The sequence below is a fragment of the Tigriopus californicus genome, chromosome 2 (genome assembly GCF_007210705.1).
Source record: "Tigriopus californicus strain San Diego chromosome 2, Tcal_SD_v2.1, whole genome shotgun sequence".
NCBI lineage: Eukaryota > Metazoa > Arthropoda > Copepoda > Harpacticoida > Harpacticidae > Tigriopus > Tigriopus californicus.
In genome coordinates this window covers 11,215,754-11,225,113 of record NC_081441.1, presented here as the reverse complement: position 1 = coordinate 11,225,113, position 9,360 = coordinate 11,215,754, and positions in this window count along the sequence as shown.

The window sequence follows — 9,360 nt, the reverse complement described above, 5'->3', positions numbered from 1 at the left end:
ATGACTGGACTTCTTTGGTGGGCGGGGTTTGAATGAGGGAGTTTTCTAGTAGACTGTCTGTTCTAATCAAGAAGTGTTTTCATTTCCTCGACAGAGACAAATAGGATTCTAGTCAATTCCAATTTGGAACATTAAATGTCCGAAAACGAACTGATTTTGACGATAATGGCTTGTGAATAAACATTTTTGGAATGCTCTAAAAATGTACATTAGCTTAACTTTCAAGGGCAAGTCTCTTGGAATTGCAATGGTTCTTTTTTTTTGTTCCTCCGAGGGCTCTAAAAAGGAAGTCATTTTAACCAAGCATTCTGAACATTTCCACTTATCAAGATAAGGAATGCCTCAGCTGAGACACCTTCCCCTTCGAGAGTAAATTTTTAACTACCAGTCTAGAATCCTAAAACTCCCTTCAATCGTTTTGTTCCTGCAAAATAGTTCATTTTACATCTTTGCATCCACGTGAAAAGATACCAAACCCTTCAGGAATTTATGTTACCAAATATGCTACTGATCTACTTCAAACCTATTTTCATGAAAGGGCTTGTTATCATTCGGTAAAGTAGCAAGGCATCGAAACTTGTGATACTCAAATGTCAATATCAGGATTGATTGTATGAATATTGATTTTGGCGTCGCTCAAGGGTCTATTCTCACATCAATCATGTCAAATTTAATACCAATTTTATTCCTTCAATCTGCGACAAAAAAACGTTATTTGGCCTCTAGTCTTGATTGATCCGACTTGTCAAGTTGTCAAGTTAACTCGATTTAAGAACAACTCTCCTTTCAGAATAGTGTAAGATTGGTCAGCTCTTATGTACGGATTAGATGAAGGTGCCCTTTCGAAAACCAGCCTAGGGTGTTCTAGTGTTCAAAAAAGGAACACATTTGCTCTCAGACCCACCAGACAATATGGTCGGGGCAACATTGTGTCTATATTGGTCCATGCTTGCCATATTAAGTATAAATGCGATTACCAGTGGTCATAATCTCACGTGGTTTAGTATTTTCAGTTGCCTTGAGCTGAGCCAAGGAAACAAACCCTTGAACGATCGGCATGTAATTTATTGACAGTCAACGACCATCAAAGATCTTTCATGCTCCTACCTCTCTGTTCCTTGTTGAGTTAGCATAACAGGCAGCCCCAAGTCGTGCGGCCTGATGCTAATGAAGTGATTTCATTAAAAATCACTCCGAAATGATGGAAACTTGAGGAAATTGTTTCCCCGAGGACATGATTGATTTCAAGGTCTGCTCTTGTGTCCCTTGTACACGATGTTTTGTTTCAACTTCCCCTTGAAAGAAGCCAAAAAATGTACATTTAAGGGAGCAGGGGGAACTGGAATCTACATAACGCGGTTGTCCAGTCCCCCAATTTATGCCGGATATTGCGGCTTTCCTTCTATGCTTGTTGGACATGTTGCAATGTTGCGGTTTGATCATGCTCAACTGTTCAAAGATCGTGGGTCTTGTTACCAGGAAAAGGGCCAAAAGTGAAATTTTACCTCACAATGCCTGGTTAATTGAGACATTGCCAATTAAGCACACAATTCGTGCCTTCAAGTTTAAGAAGGAAAAGGTGATAAATATAGTGTACGTGATTTGCTCCTTACGAAGCAAGAGAATACAGGAATAGAACACAAGAACATATCTTAAAATCAAATCTTGGCGACTCTTTGGAGCATGAAAATGAATGTACTGGAAGGGTGATCTGTGTTTGCAAATCCAAGCAAATTAGCTCCTAGATCAACAAAGGGAATGAAAGAAGCTCGTGGAACCGTGTCAAAGCGTTTAATCTTGATGTTGTTAAGAAGAATGAATGTGTTTGTAGTAGAGTTGAGTGAAAGTTGTTGGTGTGTCAAAAGACAAGGCACGATCTGACCTATAGAGTCAACTGACCAAATTGAGGGCTAGAAATGTGCGAAATTTCAACTGATTTATCATTTTGCTTCAGGATTTAAATGAGTATTTTTAGCGATCTCAGTCAACAGACAATACTCCAAAGGTTACAAAAAATGAAATGAAAGAAATTCCGAAATGTGAAAACATTCCATCGGGACAACAAAGAATGTAAAAAAGAGTGGAAATTTGAAGTTTGGCGTTCTTTTGGGTACAGTTATACTTGATTTAGGGAGATTGTATGCAAGATAATGATGGTGCAACAAAAAAGGTAATTGGTGACAAGTTATTATCCAAAGATCTGTTAAAAGTCGCATTAGATGTAAAATTGACACAGTCGTTTTTGTCTTTGCCTTGATATCATTGGTTCTTTTCTTGCAGCTAAAAAGACGTTTGCAAATTACCGACGAATTTTACCTAATAACGAGGATAAACATGATTACTAGACCTCGAAAATAAAAGTTAAAAGCTGAAACACCTTTTAGCTTTTTTGGCCTTTTTGGTCGAAAAGTAATTTTTACACAAAATATCAAATTATTTCTCTTGTTTAGCCATTTTTCCACTCTCTCGACTCTTTTTCTCACTACTTTCCACATAAGTATAGGACATTTTTTGCCTTTTTGTCATTTGGGTCCTTATCTGCTTCCCATTTAATTTGTTGTTCCTAGTTTGGGACCTTTTCATTTTTTTGTGCAGCATGATCAGATGAAGGATTAAACCCTCATCCAGTTCCATTAAGTATTTTGGTTTGGTTTGGGTTTTCCCTGAATTATTAACCGCTGCAAAGAATGTAATGCCCGGCATAATCAAGATAAAAAATTATGATTTGTCTACCTGTTGTCACTTAAACCCTTTACAATATTGGTCTACCAGTGAATTGAAAATATCAAATTCACAATTCCCGTTTTTTTGCTTTGGGAAAGTCTGCATAAAAAGAAGAGCTTGCAGTTGAGCTACATCTGCCGTCATGGGTTTGACCCAACTCAAAATTGTTTTGTGAAAAAAACACCCTAAGCACCAGAACAGTACGCTCCAGAAGAGAATCAATCGTTTGCCATGACATCTGTATCAATTGAAAACATGCCCTTCTGTCAAACATTGCAAAAAAAAGTTAATTTCTTGTTAACTTAATGGGTGGTCTAGTAATTACAGTTGGATGTCTATATTGTTTAACAGATAAAAGTGCAGCAAAGAGTCTAAAAGGGGCTAAATACGACCTATTCCCCATTGTTCTTTTTGCATTATCGCGACTTGTTTTCGCATATTTATTTCTTTGTGCATTTTTGCACAGCTTTTTTTAAGTTTTGAGAACTTTTGTCTGTGTTTTCTAAACTTTTGTTCGCATTTATTTCAACTTTGAAAAAATGTTTCGATTAAAAGGCAACTTTTTACGAGGTCTAATGATTACACATTGTTTTCTGCATAGAGCACATTATACATTTCAGTCTTAAGTTTTCTTAAAGCAGATAACACTTTTAACGAAGACAAGTGTGGTTTCGTTTTCCAACAAAAATACCTGATATACAGAATGAAGCACTTGAGCCAATGCTATAAAACCTTCAGTGCTAACTACGAGTAGATTCGTGTTGCCCCATCTGTCTTCAAGTAAATAAATGAGTGGCTCATGACAAAAAGATCACGATTATTTAGACTGCATGCGTCAGTTTATTTATCGATTTGCATACCGCAATCGGTATCGCACAAATTGAAAATGCCCCCCTTCCCCATTGTTTGCTCACCAAATAGGTAGGTGGAAAACATTTGCATACGATTAGCACCAATAACTTTGGGTAGACACTCCATTGAACTATAGTAGGAATTATATCGCTTGCTTTAACTACGAGCACTCGATCATTTGATACTGAATTTGATCGACTTCCTTGCGTTGCTCAAATCAAAGTATTTTATTGGATCAACATGAGTGACTAGAAGGGTTTCTAAATAAGTAGGTGTTTTTTTTCAAGTTCATTCTTCAAGCACTGATGTCGTGTTTAATCTGAATGTATCCTGCATCAAATAAAGCCATTGGAAGGACTGCCAAAACATACCTTTCCTCAATTATTGTGCTCGTTTCTAAATCTATATTTAGACGTAACTATTTCAAGTGCACGTTTCTGTAGCTTTTGTCCAAAAATAAATGCAAAAAATCACCCTCTGTGAGTTTAAAACTGTTGTGGTATATTCAAACCCCACAGAGGATATTAAAATACGCCACGTATTTCTTGAAGGAGGTCTCGTAATCTAATAAATACTTTTGACTTCCGTAGCATTTAATGGTATGGTTCATAAAAGTGCAATGTTGAATAAAGAATTTGTTCCTTCCTTTCGTTAATTGAAACTGACGCACAAGGAAAGAGACAATGAATCGATTGATGATTGCCAAATAGCTCAGCAATATGCACTAACCCGATTTGATCTTAATGGGCAAAAAGAGGAGAGAACTGGAAAAGTCCTTCTAAATTTTAGTCGACTTTTTTCCTCATTGGCTTCGTCTTAGTATTACGTGAAGGAGTTTTGTCTTTTCCGATAACGGACTTTCGATTTTAAGGGTCAAGTTCACATCGCCTGTGGCGAATTCGAGTTAATGCACAGACATTAAATTCAAGAGAAAATCGCCTCCAACTCAGCCAAATCCTCGAGGATTTCACACCTGTCCCGTTTTACGACACGATTCTGCAAATGCCAGTCAAAGAAAACCGCCACTTTTCCTCATCAAGATAGGTATGACTTGGGTCTCTAGCTTTCATTTAAGAACATGATTTGAACCTAAAATATTTTTGGCAACATTGTACACACCTATGGCTCGACAAACATGAACTGCACTTTAGGGTATGTACATTGTGACCGTTAAGTTCGTGCCCAATTGGAAGGGCCCGTCATTTTGTTTCTCTCGTTCTCCTGACTTTCCCGTCACAGCATAAGGGAATTAGCAATGAATGTGATGTGTAAATAGCGGAATATTTTTTGAAATGTAAAAAAAAATTAATTCACCCTTTTTATCCAAAAAAAATATTTTCCTTTTTTAGATAGATTGTACAAGCATATGTTTATTCTAACATGCTCTGTGTTGTATACGGTGAATTGATACGTTCATCAAATCTTGTGATTTGGGTTGTAAAAAATGTCCAGTTCTGAAGAGTCCAGAGGTAACTTATTAATCCAATATTAAAGCTGTTGGACAAAACAAGCCCAAATTGTAGACTTCTTAGCCCAAGAAATACTTCGTGTGTTCTTTGGCCATTACCGAATATATTGTAACTTTTTTGTATAAGGCTACTCTTTATCACCTTCAGTATTGACCAGATTACTTTAAACCGTTTGGAAATCATAAACGATTTTTGTCAATCCTGATTGATTGCCTAAGGACAAAACCAATGGTTCGAGACTTTTCTGCAATATTAACGAACTCGAATTTCCCAACACGATATCCCGCTGAATTATGATCAACTTCAAAGAACCAAAAGTGGAAGTAAGATCAGCAGGTGAGAAATCGACTGAATTGGTTGTAGTTTTCCCCAGTTTTCGTCATCATCATCGATGCCGGAGGAGAATTGAGATCTTTTCTTGAATTTTGATGATCTCTGGTGATGAAATATTGGCCCAATACCTCACCGAACAAGACTGGAAGACCTCCAACTTTGTCGCGATAGACATCTTTTACCTGGAATCCTACCCTTGATCAAAGAAAGAGTTCTTGACCGATGTGCAATCCAATATGAACACCAGCATTTCACAGGCGTTTTCTGACAGGTTGTTTTGTGATCCTCATTCTTATCTTGATGTATTTCCACGGAAGCTGATCAACTTTGGAGGTTGCCTGAACAGTTGTTGTTGGTTCTGTTGTTAATTGAGCTTGTGCGCTCCCCTATGCTGGATGAATATCTCCATCTTTCCCCACAGGATTAGTGTCACAAGGAGCAAGAATAGGAGCACCAAACTCCTCATCATCGCCATCACATCCAGTCCAACCATGTTGTGTTCAGCATATACAGTATACTGGATGCGGATTTGAATATTGAGCCATCCTTATCCAGGAGCAGGAACAGACTTCCTGAAGATTCTAACCGTGACCTGAGTTGATTCATATTTTGGGGCTCATTGAAACTTTTCGTCCTGGTTCTGTCATTATTTCATATCATCATATCTTGAGATTAGTTTGAAGGGTTAAGATGATGGCCATTAATGCGAATTGGACTGAAAAAAAAATGAACAAGTCATCTCGTAATTAAAATGCGGAAGCGGTAAAATGGAAGACCAAACGGTCTTGTAAAAGAGATTTTTCCCGATCCCTGAAAACATGATGATATGTAGCAAGAGACATCTGCCTGACTCTGTTTCTTTGTGGTCATAAATTTCTCATCTGAAATATTACTTGCTTAAAAGATGGTATTTGCATCTATCCTAATAAGATACCCATCCTAACTCTTTGGGGGTAATTTTGAGGGCAGGACACACGCGTCTCGCTTCTCAAACCAGGGGAGTATCACTTTGAGGCCAACATTGAACACACCTCGCGAAAATGACTCTGTAACTGCATCAAATTTGATTTATATCTGTCAAATATTGACTTTTTCCAAGATATTTGTCTATATTTAATACACTCAAGAAATCGGAATTTCTGATGAGGTTTGTGTAACAATTGGTTACAATCATGAATACTTCACTTTTGACAACTCCAGAAATATATCATTTTAAGATAAAGCAAAAAGACATCATGCCATTTTAACTCGAACATTATGTATTTATCAAATGGTCAAGTATGAATCATTTTTATATGAGTCAAAACTTTTCGCATTTATGAAATGGCCACAGTGGTTTATTACTTTTTATAATAATTATTTCTTATCTTTGTTCTTTTAGGAGGTTACATTTGCTTGTGTGGTATTTTCCTCCATAAGAGGATTACCTCGTTCTTTACTTCCCTGGATAGGTGGCGGCACCATCTTAGAGGCATTAGCTCTTTCTACCAAAAGTTGGCAACCCCCTGATTTTTTGGCAACCTGAGGTCGTCGTCATATTTATGGTTTATTTCCTAGTCAAAAGTCTCAAATTACCCAGAGTTTAGCACCCCACGTCTCAAATTATTTAACCGATTCCTAGAACCTATTCATTTGCAAATTATGGCATTGGAATGGAAACATTGCAGTGATTTGGGCATTATCAAATCAATATAACCTCCAACAAACCAGTTCTTCTCTGTGAATGTATGAATGGACAAAACAGACTATATTTGTTATGTTTGAACTTTATACTACAGATTGCAAAATAATGCTCTTCTTGGCCACGTATTGTCAATGGATACCCAAATGCGTGCGTACTCGTCTTCCCAATCTCCAATCCTGTCTGTTGTTGATTCTAATCATTTTCAGACAAGTCATGCATATTACGCCAGGATTCCAAATAGTGTAATCATGTCAGGTATACAGTATGTGTGAGATTTAGATCGGGCATACGTGGTCACATGCTAGTTTGCCATATGGAAAATAATGAATGATCTGTTTTTTGAAGGTTAATCAAAATTTCAGAATTAAATTCGGACGTTGGATTTCTTCTTCCATGTTTAAAAGACTCAAATATGTAAACAAATGAATACAAACTCTGAGTTTTGGGGCTTTATGATAGAGTTTTTGTAAGCTATTTAACTAGCAGATTTTAAGTAGTTATACTGTTAAACATTAGAGTACAGAATTCAAATCCTTGTAAAAGTGAGCACATTTCTGGCTAGCTGGTAAAGTTCAGGTATCGGTTACCAATTGGGTTGGCACTTTGGTATCATCCTGGATCTGGTTGCAATGAGCAAGTTGGTGAACGACTCAAGTTGAAGGTGCATGCTCAATTTTAGGGGCCAAATTTGCGTCGAATTAGCCTGTCTCTTGGACTTTCAAGTTGCAACTGCGCATTAAAAAGTCAAGATGGTATCATTCTAACCATTTTTGGGGCAACATTTGAAACCCAACAATTTTAACACCGGATGGAATTCATTCAATTGCTGGCCCTGAAATTTGAGGCGTCCTCCCGGAAAGTTGCAATGAGGCGAGAATCTATCACACAATCATGATTTGGGTGATGCTGTTGCAAATATATAATCATATATTTCATCCCAACTAGGGATAGTTGGGCATAGAAAAAGCTAATCAAAATGAAAGTAGTTCCTTCCGTTTTATTGGCTTCGATGAAAACATTATTAGTTCTCAAGTGAGTGGCAGGAAAATATCCTGCTTTCTTCTGGGCTACCCTAAGATAATTGTCGCATTTTCTTATGCAACCATCGAAACCAAATGACTTACCAAAAGACTTTAGCATAAATGAAACTTGCCTTTCTTTTCCTCGGGGTATAGATACCTCATATCACGCAACCTAAGGTTTTATCCGTCTTAATTGGTTGAAAAATCAGGCAAGGCAGCTAATCATTAATAAGACTAACAAAGCAAAAACGCTATTTTGATGTTTTAAGTCTTTTTTCATTAAAATAATATTTCTTACATTTCTCCCACGCTTTTGGTATTCAAATCTATCTATCTATCAAAAAGGCCACAAACCTCACCAAATAATATGGACACGAAAGTCCTTAATTTGTTTCAAAATTGAACAAAAAAAAAGAATGACATTCTCTTTCAACGTGAAATACGTCTGGGAAAGAATATAAATTCATTCTTGACTTGGCTCTAGGTACAAAACTCAGCAATCCTCGACAAAATGATCGATGTTGCTGAAATGTTGTTCATTGGATGTCTTCAAACCATTGGTCTTAATCCGTTATGAATTAACATTACAACAAACCAGCCCATGAAGGGGATTGCATTTGCTTTGCTTATTTGAGCTAAACCAAGAAAGGATTTTGCTGAATTTGAGTCCAGATAAGACCTCGAGGCAAGTCCGGCAAAATATTAGAGATTCAGACCACTTGCCGTAACATTTGGGACAGTGAAGCAGTTAACGTCACCATCAAATTTTGGAAGGTAATTCGTGCTTTTGAGGCTCAATAGTTCTAAGTTAATGTTTTGAATTAGAGTTCTAGTTCATTTATCCATAAGGAATGGTTCAAAAAGAATTGCATTTTAATCAACTATCACAGTTTTACCCATCAACATGCTCAAAAGTCATGTTAGAATAGACCAGAATAGATATTGCTGTCTTATCAAGGTTCGTGCAGAAAGAGTGAATTTATGTTAGGTCGAAAGTAACTTCATACAACGTAACAGAAGTTGAGCCTCGACAATCCATCTTTACAAAGTCAACAAGATTTGCCCAGTCCGACCCGTTTCATCTCAAAGGGGCTTGCAATGTATACAGTTTTTTGTACCTTCCTTTTTTGACCTTTCTCCCTCTTACATGATTTTGGGGGCTTTTTCTGTTGGGCCTTTTTATCATTATTTGTTAGCTCGATTTACCAATCAGGACCCGATTACAATTACTAATTACCAATTATTAATAACTAAAATTCTGAAGAGAAGTAACAAC